General features: G+C 44.1%; 1 protein-coding gene and 1 non-coding gene across 2 annotated transcripts in view; one reads left to right on the top strand and one right to left on the bottom strand.

The window, feature by feature from the left end:
- MTA3 (metastasis associated 1 family member 3) overlaps positions 1 to 16,538 on the bottom strand; it is a 169,774-nt gene that overhangs the window by 138,964 nt on the left and 14,272 nt on the right. The window lies entirely within an intron of this gene.
- LOC139020193 (U6 spliceosomal RNA) lies at positions 13,914 to 14,019 on the top strand. Its single transcript, XR_011473214.1, has one exon. It is a non-coding gene; the product is annotated as a U6 spliceosomal RNA (small nuclear RNA).

Here is a 16,538-nt window from a genome sequence, read left to right as displayed (position 1 = left end):
CTGGCCCCCCAGAGATGTGCTTTTTCTCAGTCCCAGCATGAACAAGTGCCCTTTTCCTCCTTTCCTCTAAAGACAGCTGAGGAAGGCTCTCGTTTTCAAAATTAATTTTTATAAGGAACTTGGGAAAGAAAAAAGAAAAGAATTGCAGAAAATACAAATGGATAGGTTCAGTGCAACATTTTTGAGATTCTTGTACTTGGTCAATGTGCTGTACTCTGGGTTACCTTGGATGAAATAGCATTCTGATTCTCAAGGGGCTCACTATCCAATGGGAGAGGCAGGCATGAGGATATATAAGTTATAATCTAATAAGGACCATAATACCCTTGAATTGGAAGCAATTAATATAGTTGCTGTAATGGCAGGGTTTGTCAGAGAAGGATGGAAAAAAGGTAATATTTGATCTGAACCTTCAATTAAAATATGGGTTTTGTCTGGGAAAGTGTCACAAAGGACATTCCAGACAAAGGGAACTGCATATAGGTAGTACATGCATGACATATGAGAACCAATAGCAAGTGGGTTCAAGGCCAGATTGTAAAGGCCTTGAATGCCAAGCTAATCAGTGGTTCTCAACCTTCCTAATGCTGCGACCCTTTAATACAGTTCCCATGTTGTGGTGACCCCCAACCATAAAATTATTTTCGTTGCTACTTCATAACTGTAATTTTGCTACTGTTATGAATCGTAATGTAAATATCTCATATGCAGGATGTATTTTCAGGGGTCACAACCCACAGGTTGAGAACCGCTGACTGTCCTAAACCAACATGAGTATACAGGGTGTCCCAAAAAATGTATATACACTGTAACAGCTGATAGCTCAGCTGATAGATCTTTCTTTGCAGATTTAACCCATTGGAATTAATTATTCAAAGTGTTTATACATATTTTGGGGACACTCTGTATTTGTATTTAAGAATATAGTAGTGGCCTGGCCGGGTAGCTCAGCTGGTTAGAGTGTCGTTCCAATACACCAAGGTTGCGGATGCGCTTTCCAATCAGGACATACACAAGAAGCAACCAATGAATGCATAAATAAGTGGAACAACAAATCTTTCTCTCTCTCTCTTTCTCTCCCTCCCTCCCTTTCTCTCTCTAAAAAATCAATCAATAATTTTAAAATTTTAAAAGAAGTATAGTCACCCTGGCCAGTGTGGCTCAGTTGGTTGAGTGTTATCTCATGTACCGTGAGGTCTCCAGTTGAATTCCCAGTCAGGGCACATGCCTGAGTTGCAGGGTCAATCCCGGAGGGGGTGTGCAGGAGGCAGCAGATCAATGTTTCTCTCTTTCAATGTTTCTCTTTCTGTCCCTGTCCCTACCTCTCTCTCTCTAAAATCGATTTAAAAAGAAAAAAGTATAGTGGCTAAAGTGTAATACATTGGCATTTTGATTTATGTAACAGTCTCCTGTGAGTTGGCATAAATATATCAGGCTTCTAGACCTGCAGAGCTGACAATACAGCATCAGCTAAAATACTGCCAACCACCCTTTTCCCAGCTGCTGGTAAGGTGCTCGGCTCTCTGATGAAGCTAAGGCCACGTTGGGATGAGGCCCTCACTTCATCTGGCAACCAGCACCGCTCAGGGCAGCACTGGCCCACACCTTGGCCTCTGTCTAGGTCGGAGCTCACCTGTACCCACTCAGCCTTATCCTGTGCAAGGATGAGGTGACGGTTACGGAGGATAAGATCAGTGCCTTCATTATAAAGCAGCCGGTGGAAATGTTGAATATTTCTAGCCAGGCTTATTTGCAAAGGCTCTGGCCAATGTCAACATTGGGAGCCTCATCTGCCACATAGGGGCTGGTGGACCTGCCTCTGCAGCTAGTGCTGCACCAGCAGGAGGTCCTACCCACCCCCCACCCCCACTGCTGCCTCAGCTGAGGAGAAGAAAATGGAAGAAAAAATACTCTGAGGAGTCTGATGAGGACATGGGCTTTGGTCTTTTTTACTAAACCTCTTTTGTAACATATTCAATAAAAAACTGAACTCTGAAAAAATAAAATAAAATACTGCCACCCTGTAAAACAGGTAGGCTCCCTACAAGACAATTTCAACAGAGAAAAGTATTCGAGAAGACGAGGGAGCAATTAGAGCTAATAGCTAAAGTTCCATTCTTTTATTTTGGTGTTATGGACTGCATGTTTGTGTTTCCCCATAATTTGTATGTTGGAATTCTAATGTGAAGCTCTAATACTATTGTGATGGTATTAGGAGGTGGGGGGAGGTATCTTTGGGAGGTGATTCCATTAGGGTGAAGCCTTCAGGAATGGGGTGACTGCCTTTATAAAAAAAACTCCAGGGAGCTCTCTTACACTCTTTCCTCCATGTGAGGGTACAACAAGAAGTTGGCACTCTGCAACCCAGAAGTGGGCTGTCACCAGAATCTGGTCATGCTGTCATCCTGATCTCGGACTTCCAGCCTCCAAACTGTGAGGAATAAATTTCTGCTGTTTATAAGTCACCCAGTCTATGGGAAAGGCAAAAATGACTCAAATATGAGAGGTGGCATTTATTCCCTGAGGACCCCTCCTGTGGGTTGGCCCCCACTTCAGATACCCCAGATGTCTGAGGTCTCAGGAGTCCCGGAGGATGAGACCAACCCAGGCCCTAGAGAATTCTATCAATGGGAAACAGATGAAGATATGGGGGCTCCTGAGAGAGGGATTATTTAAGCTGAAGAACTTGAGAGAGGTAGTTACTCAGGCTTGTGAGACTTCCAGATGATGGGAGCTTGGAGCTTTTTAGGAAGCTGGAATCATCCACATTTGAAAAATCTGAAGATTGAAGTTGTCCAGGCCTTTGAAAAATTAAATGGAGAGATAACAGATGGTAAATTTTAAAAAAAAGGAGCCTGGCTGGCATGGCTCAGTGGTTGAGCATCAACCTATGAACCAAGAGTCATGGTTCGATTCCGGTCTGGACACATGCTGGGGTTGAGGGCTCCATCCCCAGTGGGGGACGTGCAGGAGGCAGCCAATCAATGATTTCCTCTCATTGATGTTTCTATCTCTCTCTCCCTCTCCTTACCTCTCTGAAATTAATAAAAAGAATATTTTTTAAAAAGGAAACATTAAGCAACTTGAGAAGAAATGAGGGGTAATGGTTGACCAAAATTTATAATAGTCTCAAGGATGTGGTTCTATGTTCCCTCTGCTGTCTCTCTGTGGACACTGAAGATAGATGAGTTTGCAATTCCAGGTAGCGGCTCTCTGATCCACTTTCCTGAATCAAGTACAGAAACACACATTTTAAATTTGTTCGTAGAGACAAGGCTTAACATTTGCAAAATAACTTAAATGTCTGAGAAATTTAGAAGACTGACCAAAAAAAAAAAGCTACAAAATATATTAAGTAGTATAAACAGGTAGGTATATAGAGGTGAGAAGATTGGCTATAATCTTGGCACCCAACAGTATTTAACTCTCAGGGCAGGAAGTGGAAGGTGTGTGAAAAATTAATTTTCTGCCCTGGCTGGTGTGACTCAGTTGGTTGAACATCCTCCCATGCACCCAAAGGTTCCGGTTCAATTCCCAGTCAGGACACATACCCAGGTTGTGGGTTGGCACGTACGAAGGCAACCAATGGATGTTTTTCTCTCACATCGATGTTTCTTTTTTACTCTCTCCCTCTTCCTCTAAAATCAATAAAAACCTATTTCTAAAAAATTTAGTTTTCTTCTGTGTACTTACACATTGTTTGAATTTTTTTCCAATGAGAATGTGTTAGATTTTCATCAAAAACATTTTTTTTAATTATGGGGGGATAAACAACAGACAGAGACACAAAATTATAGAGTAGGACTTTCTGAAGCCAAGTTTATCAGTGCAGGGATTTTCACCTTCTCTTGGGTGTCCTGCTTGACCTTTTGCTTACACCAATCCCAGAGCCAACCAGGCTGTCTGCTGGGCAGAAAGAAAATATGGAGGAAGGCACTGAGGCAGAGGGAAAGGCAGAAAACTTCGCCAACTTTGCTGTGTACCTCCGATTCCTGTGCCTTTCTGAGATATAGCCTCATTGCACCTCCAGGTTCATGAGACACTCCTCTCCTTAACAATAATAACAACCCCCCCCACCCCTGCCCCTCTCTTTTGGTTAAAATAATTTAAATTAGCTTACATAAACCAAAAGAAAACAAAACACCTACAATAAGAAGATGCCACCAGACCACGAATGCCTGTGTCCTATGTCACCAGAATCCCCTGAGTCCCCAGGCTAACAGGAAAGTTTATTGCAGGGGTCCTCAAACTACGGCCGAGGACCACATGCAAATACAAATATTGTATTTGTTCCCGTTTTGTTTTTTTACTTCAAAATAAGATATGTGCAGTGTGCATAGGAATTTGTTCATAGTTTTTTTTTAAACTATAGTCCGGCCCTCCAACGGTCTGAGGGACAATGAACTGGCCCCCTGTTTAAAAAGTTTGAGGACCCCTGGTTTATTGTGTGGAGACCACAGGGGGCCACTGGAGGGTTTAAGCAAGGATGTGACAAGCATTTTAGAAACAGTACCTTTCAAAAGCAGCAAGGAGGACCAATCTGAGACAGACGAGTCTGAAGCAAGGTGTCCAATTACAAAAAGCTATTTCAACAGGCCAAGGGAGAGGTTGTTTGAAGACATGCTTCCTCCTATTCTGCTCTAAATTTGCTGATTGAAATTCACTCGCATTCTTAATTATTCATTAATTTATACGAGAGAGAGAGAGAGAGAGAGAGAGAGAGAGAGAGAGAGAGAAGAGACAAAGACTACAAAGACTACAAGACCTTATATTATTCTATCAAGGTTATCATGAGCATAAAAATAACCTTGGCTGGTTCTCCGGTATCTCCACAATCTACTCCATACTCCTTAGCATAATAATCAAGGCTAGTCTTTACAAGCTGTCCTCAAATTCCCCTTCTGCCTCACGTCCTACCTTTCTCTGTCTACTCCACCAGCTAGGAGCCACTCTTGCTCCTTGAGCAGGACATGGCCTTTTTCTGACCTTGGCCTCTGCAATCACATCCTCAGGATCTGGCCCACCCTCCTTCCTCACTGGGTGGACCTCTCAGCTTATACACAAACCTCCTCCCCAGAGCACTAACACCCCTCAATGGTTCTATTGAAATACCATGATTATTTGGGCCTGTCCACCCACTGCACCAACAGGCTCCAAAACTGGCTGTTTCACAGGAGCACCGGGCAGGCAGGACACATTGTTTTCTAATTGTTGGGGTTTTTTTTCCTAGACACCCCCAGGCCCTACCCTAGACCTACAAAATCTGTGTCTCTGGGGCAGGGGCCCAGGAATCTGCATGTATAGAGTCCTCCATTGATTTGTAGTCATCAGCCAGGAGTGGGCGGCCTCTGTACTCATAGACCACATGGTTGTGAAGCTTCCCAGACCAGCCCCACTGGCTCCCTTAGGGCTTTGTTCCCACCTCTGTGCCTCTCGTGATGGGGAGGCAGGAGAGGAAGAAGCTAGGAAAATTCCTTGGCAAGTAGAATGGGAAAACGGAGACAAATAGCTGGACAAACTGGCCGAGGAATTTACAGCCAGATACAGAAGGTCGCCTCCTTAGAAATAACATCTACGCCTCAGCTGTATTTCAGCACCTGCCTCAGAAAAGCAGCAAAGCCAGGCGGGCGATGCCAGGACCAGCTGCAAAGACCAATCAGGGGAGGCCCGGACCCTGAAAGAGCACACCTGGAGAAGCTGATGAATACTCGATTGAATTCTCCCCTAAGACCTCCCCTAAATTCCCAGCCTTTAAAAACCCTCAAAATTGAGGACCTAGCTCACACTCTCCCTCCAGGAGCACTCCTGACCCTTCAGCCTCTGCCTCTCTTCCCCCACAGACGTGCAACTCCTAAACCCTAAGGTACGCCAGAGACTTGCAGCCTGAGGAGGAACGGGCAGTGGCAGCTTGTCCTGGGCTAACCCCCCGAACCTGTCTCCAAGGCCCCTCTTCTCTGACTTCTCAGTGAGCCAAATCAGCCCGCCGGGGCTCATGTCTTCCCTACAGTATTTCTAAAGAGCCAAAGCAGGCTCTCCTGTTGCCTTTTCTCTCCCAGCCCCTCCCTGTTTCACTGTCCTCAGCTTTAATAAACGCAACCTCAAAGTCACTGGGAAACCTGCTGTGAAATCTTTCCTGCACAGAGTCAAGAATCCACACACTCTAGGCGGGGCTGAGGCCGACCCACTCGGGCTCAGCCCATTTTCCGGTAACAATGGAGTCTGTGTGACATGGGTCCCATCCTGCCATATTGTATAGTTAACTTGTTTACGTGTCCCACCCAGCTTTCTGTCTACCCACGTGTCCTGTCTCCTATCCAAATGTGAGTCGTTAAGGGCAGGGACCCCATCAGGTACCACCACAGATTCCATGAACATGGATGCTTGGGAAGGATTTGCAACATGCATAAAGCAGAAAAAGCTTCAGTGCGGTGCTCATAAGTTTCCTGCAAACACCACTCTATTTAGAGGCTTTTAGTTCTTGGTTGATTTGACTAGCAAAAAAGATGATCTATGACCTGGTTGCCAAGTTGGACGGTAGGCAGCAGCCACCCCTAGATTTGATTATATATATTTTACTAAAAAACAGAGAGGTCCCCGGGAGCTCAGGGTCTTGCTCTAGGTCACAAGGCCAAGTAGGGCAGAGGAACACATCCTAATTCCGGGTCCGGGACTGCCAGCCCCGTGTGGGAACAGGCAACACACTCCTCTAATCTCCCTTCAGCCTTTGTTTGAGCAGAGCCACTTCATTAGCATATAACAAAGGACCCGTAGGTGCCTTCCTGTTTGCCATTTACAAGTTAAGTGTCTACAATCACCAGGGGCCCCCACTGTCTTTGCTATTAGCTGAAGTTAATGGTTTTTTATTCAACTCTAAGAGCCTCCCTCCCCCACCCAACCAGCTTACCTACCGAATGAATTCCCGAATCAGCCAATCACGGCTTCGGGATTGTCACAGTGTACCATTAAAATTGTGATTACCTTCCTTTCATTTCTGGGAATCTTTCTGGGGAGGAGAATTAAGATACCCTGCTTAAAAGATTTCAGCCACCATAATATCAGGCTGTACATTCTTACAATGGCCTCCAGGCATTGTGGGAGGCTCGGGTCTCAGGTCAAAGGCCTGGTCTGGAATCTCAACTCCATCCCCCACTGACTTGAAGAGCTGGAAGCCCTGGGCCTTGGTTTTCATGCTGGTAAGTAGTCTGCCCTTGTATCCCACACTTCTGAGATAGTATCATGTATTAAAAACGGTTTGTAATCTTTTTTTTAAAAATATATTTTATTGATTTTTTACAGAGGGGAAGGGAGAGAGATAGAGAGTTAGAAACATCGATGAGAGAGAAACATCAATCAGCTGCCCCCTGCACATCCTCTATTCCCGCAACCCAGGTACATGCTCTTGACCGGAATCGAACCCGGGACCTTTCAGTCCGCAGGCCGACGCTCTATCCACTGAGCCAAACCGGTTTCGGCCGGTTTGTAATCTTTAAACCCTCTTGAAAACCTGCCATGCACCAGGCACAAAAACTAGAGGCTTTGCACATTTTTTTTTTTCCGGCGGGGTAGGCATTTTATTGTTAAAAAGAACATCGCAGGCCCAAAATAGTGTCACTTAATGCCCATGATACCAAACCTAGACTTAATGCCTCACTTAACTGTAGTTTCAATCCTTACCAGAAATATAATCTTAACAAGTTTAAAATTTTCTGGCCAACACTGATGAGGTAATCTGTCATGTGAGTCCTCTCCATCCTCCCCCCTCCCTCCTCCCTTTAGGATGAAGAGGCAATCTGCATGATAAAAACCCTTACTGTTCCCTCCCCACCACACACCTGAACTAAAAAATAATCTTCTGCTAACTGTAACCTTGCCCCACCCATCTGCCTATAAAAAACCTTCCATTTTGTACAGCCCCTTGGAGTGCCTATTTATTTATTTATTTATTTAAATATATTTTTATTGATTTCAGAGAGGAAGGAAGAGGGAGAGAGAGATAGAAACATCCTTGATGAGAGAGAATCATGGATCAGCTGCCTCCTGCAAGTCCCCCACTGGGGATCGAGCCCACAACCTGGACTTGTGCCCTTGACTGGAATTGAACCTAGGACCTTTCAGTTCGCAGGCCAACCCTCTACCCACTGAGCCAAACCGGCTAGGGCTGGAGTGCCCATTTAGTTGCTCCATGGAATGCTCCTGATTCATAATATGCTTAACAAAGTCAACTGGATCTTCAAATGTACTCTGTTGAATTTTGTTTTTAAAATAGAACCAGAGGCATGGATAATATGAACAGACTGACAAATGCCAGAGGGGAGAGGGGTGGAGGGACTGGATGAAGGAGGTAAGGGATTAGCTAAAGAACATGTATGCATAGCCCATGGACCCAGACAACAGTGTGGTGAGGGTCAAGGGGGGAGAGGGTGGGAGCTGGGTGGAGGTAGGCAAAGGGGGTGGGGATGGGGGACATCAGCAATAGCGTCAACAATAAAAATTTTAAATAAAAACATTATATTCTTTCATATTTAGGTAACCAGATTCCTCCTTGACACCTCTCCCTGTGCAAGAGTGCCACGTTCCTCCATTTTTTATTAAATCCAACTCATTGACTCTCTCCGGGAGACCATGGCCTTCACTGCCCTGGTTCTCGCCCACAGCATTTCTCTTCTGAATTACTGGCAAAGCTTTGCATTTTGCTAGGTTCTTTCTATATTCCAGAGGGATCTCTTTGTCCTGCAAATCTCTTGAAGCTACTCCCCTAATATGCTGTACTGCCCCCTCTACAGTTTAGCTGGGCCAGAACTGCCAGTCCCCTGCCTCCCTCCCTCACCACACACACTCTGCTACAGTGAAATGCTAAACACTCTGAAAGCTGCTCCTGTGCTCCTTCCGTCTCCTAGCCTTTTATTCTGATGATCCTTTCCCCTTAGATTCCACCTGGCAATTCCTACTCAGGACTTAAAATTCCTCTTCCCCAAGCACGTAGACTGATGGATGCTCCTCCTGTGGGCTCCCTTAGCACTTGCGCGTAGCTCCATCATAGCACATCACATTCCTCTTCCTTGCTCTGGAGTATACACTCTGGCATCTAGGTTGGAAAATACTTGTTTCAAGAAGGGTGAGAGATTGACATTAATAGGGTGTAAAGAGGAGGTGAGGTGTGATGCCTGGCACATAATGGGGGATGCAGCTGGACAAGCAAAAGCTAGAAAAATCTTAAGAGCTTTGATTGCTAAGCAGCTTTGGTAGGTGATCAGGAGCTTTTCATGTGGAAAGCAACACTGGACTTATTTTTTTTTAAAAAAATGTTTTTATTGATTTTTGAGAGAGAAAGGGAGAGGGGGAGAGAGAGAGAGAGAGAGAAACATCAATCCCTACTGGGAATCAAGCCTGAAACCCCTATACCGAGCATGTGCCCTGATCAGGAATCGAACCAGTGACCTCTCAGTGCATGGAAAACTCCCAACCGAGCCACAATGGCCAGAATCTGGACTTATGTTTTTAAAAAGAAAATCTGATTCTAGCATGGAAAATGGACTGGAGGACAGAGAGAGAAAAAGTGAGATAGGGAGGAGTTCATTGCAGTTGTCCAGATAAGACATGAATGTTTACCCAAAAGGGACAGATGGAGAGGATGCAGGGAGGCGTCTAGCTTGGCAGTAGTTATAAGGAAATGCCATTGAGTGCTTGTTTGGTAATGTGGTAAGAGCAAATTTGTGGGGAAAGATAGTTTTGCTTTAGTCACAATGAATTTTGAATATTTATAACAATACATAGTGCAGTTGGTAATACATATAGAGCTGAGTCTAGAGGGGAAGACTACAGTATAGATTTATGCGTCTTTTCTAGAGATGGCAGTTAAAACCATAGAATTGGATAGGATCACTGAAGGGAAAATTGTAGAGTGAGATAAGACTAACATTTTTTCACATGTCTCTTCTTGTTATGATGTCACAAAATCCATAAGTGACATTAGTTCATCTACTTGAGAATTCACTTTGAGGACAGCGTTCTTTGGAATTAAAAATATTGGTGGCCCTAGCTGGTGTGTCTCAGTGGATACAGCATTGGCCCGTGGACTGAAGGGTCCCGGGTTTGATTCCAGTCAAGGGCATGTACCTCGGTTGCAGACTCGATCCCTGGCCCCAGTTGGGGTGCATGTGGGAGGCAACTAATTAATGTGTGATTGATGTGTCTCTCTCACATCTATGTTTCTCTGTCTCTCCCACTCTCTCTAAAAATCAATGGAAAAATATCCTCCAGTGAGGATTAACAAAAACAAAAAATCTTGATGATCTCATGACCAAGCTGTTTTCTGCTTCTATCATCACCCGGACTCTAAGTGTTAGAGGCCTCTGCTCTCTGTGGGACCAAAACAAACCATTACGTTGATCAAAGAATGGGTTGTTCAAGGTAAGATATTCGCTGATTGTCAACTGCCAACTGTTGCCAAGAATGCAGGCAAGAAATAAAAAGGGTGGTCCTGGCTGTTCATTACCCCTCTCTTCCCACTTGGGGATCTGTCTCAGGAACTTCTCAGAAAGATTCTAACAACAAGCATTCTCTGAGAACTCAACAACCCCCTGCACAGGTGGGTCTAGGGGGCATGGTTATCATTTGAGACTCTGTTCCCCTGACCATAGCTGACTGGAGTAGGGGAAGACCCTTTAGAAGAAAAATAATTTAATAATAAATAAACATTTTATGATTTAAAAAATAAATTTAGTGAACTTAAAAAAAAAAAAAAATAGAGGAAGACCCCTGGCTCAAGTGGGTCAGTTACTCAAGAATCTGAGGGTGGGACTTGGGAGGCTGTGTACTTGTAGGAGTATATACTCATTTTGGAATGGTGGGGGTGTGAGGCAGCTATCTTCCCCATGAATACAAAGAAAGCTAATCTGCAGAGAAAGTACATTAAAGCAGGGATAATCAGCATAGCCCCAGGTGGGGGCAGGGGGGGGGGCAGGTAGAAACACTGAAAAACTGATAAAATGGCTACCTAGCTACCTTACAGCCTTTCATGTCCAGATTTCAATCTCTCCAATGCCCATAAGTTCTGTCATTCTTTTTGCCTAAGCTGACCTAAGCAGACTTCTTTTTTTTTTTTTTTAAATATATTTTATTGATTTTTTACAGAGAGGAAGGTAGAGGGATAGAGAGTTAGAAACATCAATGAGAGAGAAACATCGATGTTTCTACTGGGGATGTGCCCGCAACCAAGGTACATGCCCTTGACCGGAATTGAACCCGGGACCTTTCAGTCCTCAGGCTGACGCTCTATCCACTGAGCCTTCTTCTATTATTTACCAGCAAGGACCCCTAACTAATTGGGAGTAGCCATTTGGGTAAGGGAACCAAGGAGAGAAGCAGTTAGAATAGACATTATTGAGAGGACTCAGGAGATACCTAAATCCTATCAATAGGCTGAGTATACCTTTAGGACTGAAATAGGTTTAGTAAAAATTGTAACTTAATCAACTGCTACCATGACTGAAAGATACCAAAGGGTACAGGAGTCAAGTACAAAATGAGTGCTTTGCAGTGTTTATTGAATGGATAAAGCTAAAATGCAAACGTCAAATTGGGGGAGAAATTTACAACAAAGGGCAAAACTTTTTCTCTGTATTTTCATCTCTCATTTTAATAACGGTTTCTACAAAGCATTATCTTGTCCGTCCACAGTCAGGCTCCTCCCTCCCCTCACCCCACTCAATGTTAATGTCGGGACAGGGTGGTGATGCACACTGGGCCAATCAGAACTCTCCCCTGGGCATTTTTAAAATTTCTATTCAGAGAGAGGGAGGAAGATGCAGCTCCTTTTTGGGGGTAGATGTGAGGCTGATTTGGCAGACAAATTCCCAGCCGAGCGGAAGCCAGTCTGCAGCAGGAAGGAAAGTTGCAGATGATGCAGGGAGACGGTGCCGCTTCAGTGACTCCAGTTTTCCCTGAGGCCAACTGCACCTGCCCTTCTTGCAGTTTGGTTACATGAATCAATAAAGCCACCAACTGGGACACCTGTCAAACATGGGACAACAAGTGATCACTACTACACACTCCTAATCACCCAATTGCTACTGATGCAGGATTGCTTTAGAGATGGTTTTCAACCTGTCCCTGTGCACAGACTTGATTTGCTCTATGCTCCGTTTGTGAGAACCAGGGGGAGATCGGAAGGTCAATGCTCCATGGCTTATCTTTTATCTACATGCCCATGCTGGGAGCTGCAGAACCATTCTGTGGGTCCTTTCAGAGTGATACAGGTCATCAACATGTACCCAAGGGGTACAAATGTATTGCCCACTCCAACATTCATTTTCCTCTTTCTTCTCAGTGGTAGAATCTTGATTTTATTCAAGGCATCCATTCACCTATCTAAATACCATTTCCTATTCCCTGTACTAAGTTCTGGCCAATGAAATATAGAGCATTGTGCCCTAACTGGTTTGGCTCAGTGGATAGAGCATCAGCCTGTGAACTGAAGGGTCGGAGGTTCGATTCTGGTCAAGGGCATGTACCTTGGTTGTGGGCACATCCCCAGTAGCGGGTGTGCAGGAGGCAGCTGATCTATGTTTCTCTCTCATCGATGTTTCTAACTCTCTATCCCTCTCCCTTCCTCTCTGTAAAAAATCAATAAAATGTATCTTTTTTTAAAAAGAAAAGAAATATAGAGCATTGTATGCTACTACTGGGAGTCTCTTAAAAAGAAGGAAACGGTCTTACTCCTGCACTTTTCACTTTTATTCTACCTGGAACATGGAACTCTAATGGCCTTCTTGCATCATGAGACAATAAACCAATGACAGCTCCTCTGTAATCCAGGACCCAAGTTCCCTCTATCTTGCTTCTTTGTCCTCATTAGCTCATTTCTCATGGTCCACGATAGCTGTTAGAAATCCATGCGTCCCTTTCTCATTAGGTCCAGTTGCATATAATAGACTCTAAGTCCAAAAAACCAGTAGCAAAACAGGACAGAAGATTATTTCTCTCAATTTTTTTTCTCCTTGAGAAATAAAGTTCTCTCTTGTTTATGCGACTGTTATTTTGGGCTGTTGACCTTAAACAAATAGACTGCCATATATTTCTCCAGCAAAATGTGTTTATTCAGGAACAACAAAGAATTGCAATATGCAACATGCAGGTCTAATGGCAAACCGGGCCCAAGTCCAGAGAAGCTGCTCTTTTGTGGACTTGGGAGGAGCTGTTGTAAAAGGTAGAGTCCATTGAAGGAAACTGAAAGGTCAAAGTATAGTGACTTGTCATTGACTTGAACTATGGAAGTCTCCCATTGGCTGAGCTGTTACTGGGCAGGGAGGACTCTTTTCTTCCTCCTGCTGAGGTAGACAGGTAGTATCACTTCCTGTCAGAGATGCAAGGTGCCTCTCCTTATTGGGGTCAATAGTGTGTGTTGAGTGATAATGTGCCTGAAAATGGTCTTCTAGAGGCCCTTCCTCCACATACACCATTTTAAATGAGGTTTCTGCTTATTAATTTTCACAAGGCTTTGTCTGCTTTATGTAACTGAGCCCAATTAAGTAACCTAGGGCACTGGAGTGTATATTGGAGTCCATGATGGGGCTGGTTCCAGGCCCACTGTGAGTAAAGGGTACGGCCCTGGGGGAATCTGCTCCCACCTTCAGCATCCTCCCAAACTTGTTAAACCTTTCACCGAGCAAACTGGGTAGAGAGACTTCATCTCAGCTACTTGTGAGAGGAGGAAGTCTGAGAGGGTGTGCTCTTTACCTTTGCCTCTTTATTGAAGGTAAGGCTTCAGGTTTGACAATGTCCCTGATTCTTTGTTTCCTTGTCTTAGGACGTCTCTCCAGTCTAGAGCCAGAGTCTAGCACCACTGCCCAATAATGTGAGCTGTAAAGGCGATTTAAAATTTTCTCGTAGCCACATCTAAAAAAGTAAAAAGGGTGCTCACTTTGGCAGCACATATACTAAAATTGAAACAATCGAGAGAAGACTAGCATGGCCCTGTGCATGGATGACACACAAATTCATGAAGTACTCCACATTTTAAAATAAATAAAAATGAATACATAAATAAGTAAAAAGATAGGTGAAATGAATTTTAATAATACAGTTTACTTAACCCAAATATATACAAAATATTATCATTTTCAATATAATCAATATAAACAGAATCATTATAAATTCGATTGGATCAAACATAATATCAAAATTATAAATGAGGTATTTTACATTCCTTTTTTGTTCTAAGTCTTTGACATCCAGTGTATATTATACATTTACAGGCATCTCAATACTTCCATGTGACTAGTGGCATATTGTACAGAGCAAGTTTAGAATCTGCTTCTTTTCTCCTCCCAAGCCAGCCAGCCCATCTTCCTGTCTCTCATTGTAATCTCATTGTAAGGTTTTGCCTCTAAGCCTGACCCTTTTGGATTGATGCATTTTTTTGGAGTGCTCTTGGATCTTTCAGATCCTTTTCTCCTGGTGCACAATGATGGACCAGCCCATCTCCATTCCGTGCCTAGCCTTGATGACTGCAGTAGTCTAAAAGGAAAGGTCAGATGGGTGAAGTTCCTTGGGTGCTTCTCAAGTACATGGATAATCCTTTACATAGGCAATTTCACATCACTGCTTCCCAAGAGTTAAGCTCTTGCGAAGAAAACAGAGTGGGAGGGAGAATCACCTAATCAGTAAGATTATTCTTGATTGCCAATCACTTGGGAAATTGGCAAGTCTTCAGATTGGAAATGAAAATTGGGGAATAGGGCAAAAGCAAGTGCAGAAGAACTTTCTCTTGCATGGCTGTTGGCACCTAAAGAAATGTGAGGAACTGGAGCATGAGGGATCAAGACTAGGGACTGGTAAAGTTGTGCCAGTTCCTGTGGGTAGAGCAGTGATCTTCAAACAGTGCCCTGTGAAGTTCCTAGTTTGTGGAGATCCTCTAGGGCAGTGGTTCTCAACCTTCCTAATGCCGGGACCCTTTAATACAGTTCCTCATGTTGTGGTGACCCCCAATTTCATTGTTACAAATTGAACATAATTAAAGCATAGTGATTCATCACAAAAACAATATGTAATTATATATGTGTTTTCCGATGGTCTTAGGTGACCCCTGTGAAAGGGTCGTTCGACCCCCAAAGGGGTTGTAACCCACAGGTTGAGAACCGCTGCTCTAGGGGCTGCCTGAAATAGGATGGAGGGGGAACAAAAAGGAGACACAGTGGGTAGAAATCTGAGCTCCCCAAGCTCCCCTTCAACCTGAGCAGGGTATCTTTTATATATTTATACATTGAGGTTTTGCATATTATTTCTTATTTATTTATTTACTAGAGGCCTGGTGCATGCCACTCATGTACTGGGGGGTGGGGGGGCAGGGAAGGGGCAGTCTCTCAGCCTGGTCTGCATTCTTTTGCAGTCTGGGCGCCGGTGGGGGATGTCCGACTGACAGCTTAAGGCCCATTTCCTGTGCTGCTGTGTAGGCGGGCCGCTGCGCTTGCCAGCTGTCAGCCTAGCTTGTGGCTGAGTGGTGCTCCCCCTGTGGGAGTGCACTGACCACCATGGGGAAGCTCCTGTGTTAAGTGTCTGCCCCCTGGTGGTCAGTGCATGTCATGGCAACTGGTCGTTCTGCTATTCGGTCGATTTGCATATTGCCCTTTTATTATATAGGATTTTTAAATCCTTGCCCAAGGATATTTTTTTCCATTGATTTTTAGAGGCGGAAAAGGAGAAGGAGAGAGAGAAACATCCATATGAGAGAGACACATGGATTGGTTGCCTCTCACATGCACCCAGACGAGGGCTGGGAATTGAACCTGCAACCAAGATATGTACCCTTGACCAGGAATCAAACCCTTCGGTCTGACACTCTAACCCCAGGGCACTATTTAATTTTTTAATGCATTTTTCATCTTTAAAAAAAAATATGTATTTTTATTGATTTCAGAGAGGAATGGAAAGGGAGAGATAGAAATATCAATGATTAGATAATTGACAAGCTGCCTTCTGCATGCCCCCCACTGGGATCGAGCCAGCAACCTGGGCATGTACCCTGACTGGGAATTGAACTGTGACCTCTTGGTTCATAGGTTGAAGCTCAACCACTGAGCCATGCTGGCCAGGCACTATTTATTTTTTAAGTGGCTCTACCTAAAATAAACAAAAACCTGAACATCGCTGAGATAGATGAAAAAAAGTGATGCTAACAGAGGGTAGGTGATTTTCCTAATCACACAGCTAAGCAGTGGTAAAGCCAGGATTCAAATGACCAGGTATATTTCCTAAAGCGAAGGCCCTTTTAGAAGAGAGAAAGCTAATTCCCTTGGCCCCTACAAAAACATGTGCTGCCTAGAGAGTCATGAGACCAAGAAGAGAGCTTATGGTATCTGATGGGAGAATGAATCTTTAACATTCAGTGATAATATCTGGGTGTAACGAACTCTCCTTGAGAATGTGGCCCTAACAAGCAGAGAAGTCTTAGGACTCTACAAAAGATTTTTGACATTTTTATATACCAAGAAACAGCTCTTTGGACATTCAGCTGGTTGTCCGAGGCCACAGACTTTCCA

Source organism: Myotis yumanensis, unplaced genomic scaffold, assembly GCF_028538775.1.
Source record: "Myotis yumanensis isolate MYYU_CA2020_CCGP unplaced genomic scaffold, mMyoYum1.0.hap1 SCAF_11, whole genome shotgun sequence".
NCBI classification, from domain to species: domain Eukaryota; kingdom Metazoa; phylum Chordata; class Mammalia; order Chiroptera; family Vespertilionidae; genus Myotis; species Myotis yumanensis.
The sequence above is the reverse complement of the archived record's forward strand: the minus strand, read 5'-3'. Positions and strand labels throughout refer to the sequence as shown.